Below are 1530 nucleotides of genomic sequence, written 5' to 3'. Positions count from 1 at the left end.
TAGAGGTGCCCTAACTGTGCCAGTAGTCATAATTCAAAACGCAGATCATAAGAGCCTTTGGCAAACTGACAAGCCTATGAAGACAAACCATTCCCCTTAGAGAAAAACATTGGGTAAAACACCAATACCCAATTCAATATTTACCCAACAACATGTCTAATGCAACACATTTGGCTATTCATTGTAAACTTTTTTTTACCAGATTAACTATTTGTATGATGTATGGTCATGTTCTACACACATTTAACATATGTGTATTTTACTTATTTGTTCGTAATTTATAAAATAAACGAAACCATCCTTACTTCGCAAAGTACCTGTTCTCAACGTTGTCTTGTCGCTGCTGGAGCGGGATTCCTCCCGTGCGTAATGATGACCAGAGCTGAACTCACACACAGACCTTAACAACACATTCCCGAAACCTTACATTACACCTGGCAAGGGCTAGCTGTAATTTATTACAGCAGCGATACAAGTTGCTCAAACGAAATCGCCCCAATATTTCCCTGTGCTTCCTTTATTCACTTCTGAGCAGTTTGAGTCCCCGCCGTCCGCGAATAACCAACTATGCACTCCACTTGCACGTGTTAAATGGATGGAGAGGGATGAGTTGGAAATGTGGCATCTTGCCTCGAGGGAGGGAAGTAGGGATGGCAAACCCCCACTCATTGCCCCTCTAAAAAGAAGAAAGATTTGCAGTTTATAAACTGCATAACACTGCTGAAAAACCTCCACCCAAATAGGTTGACAACAACATTGATTTATATATATTGTAGTGTTGTATATTGCAGTGTTAACACAGCAACTAGAAACCTAGTCAAGAGGTTTGGACCTCTTGGCATAATGGTTAAGGTGTTGGCTTGACAACCTCTGGACCTGGGTTCCAGTCCCGGCCATCAGCTACTCCCTGAACATCCTACAGTATTTAAACCTACTTAAAACCTAATAGCCTCAGTAACAGTATGTTGTTTAAATCCATTTTAAACAGTCATCTCTCCCTCAACCGGTTTGCAGCAGAGTAAGACATTGTTATAGGAATGAATGATATTGTAGTATTCTTGTGCCACTGTGTTCTATGCAAACCAGCACCCTTAGCTAATGGTATATATTTGATTGAATTCTCTGTACATCTTGTGTTGAACTACCATTTAACATTTGTAACAAGCCTACTACAAATAAGAAGTAGCTACTCAAGATAACAACTGTATCACATCTCACACGAAGCACTGTTGTGTTCCTCTGTGAGACAGTTTGGTCTATGTGTCTCAGGGCCAAGGGAGATGGCGGGAGGTCAAGTGATTTATTTACAGCAAGGTGCTCAGCCCTCAGCAGTTGACTTGAATGAATTTAATCAAATGGATCCAACAAATAAGCTATTTATCAATGAGCTGTACTTGGATGTCTCACAAGAAGTGTCTCGAAAAATGCTTCGTTCATAATCAAGTGGCAAGGTGGGATTTATCACATATGATTTGGAGAAATCCACCTGAACGCCCCTGCAACTGGTAATTACTAGTGGGAAACTATCAT

The 1530-nt window shown here is 40.7% G+C and overlaps 1 protein-coding gene across 1 annotated transcript in view; it reads right to left on the bottom strand.

Annotated features, from left to right (window-relative positions):
* LOC109866957 (semaphorin-3D) overlaps window positions 1-572 on the bottom strand; it is a 94631-nt gene extending 94059 nt beyond the window's left edge. The window contains exon 1 of the mRNA XM_031802198.1: window positions 306-572. The gene's annotated coding sequence lies outside the window, so the exon portion shown is untranslated. The remainder of the gene's footprint in view (window positions 1-305) is intronic.
* Between the last annotated feature and the right edge of the window lie 958 nt (window positions 573-1530).

This window comes from Oncorhynchus kisutch, linkage group LG22, assembly GCF_002021735.2.
Source record: "Oncorhynchus kisutch isolate 150728-3 linkage group LG22, Okis_V2, whole genome shotgun sequence".
Taxonomy (NCBI): domain Eukaryota; kingdom Metazoa; phylum Chordata; class Actinopteri; order Salmoniformes; family Salmonidae; genus Oncorhynchus; species Oncorhynchus kisutch.
Note: the sequence above shows the minus strand (reverse complement) of the source record. Positions and strands in the feature narration are given on the sequence as shown.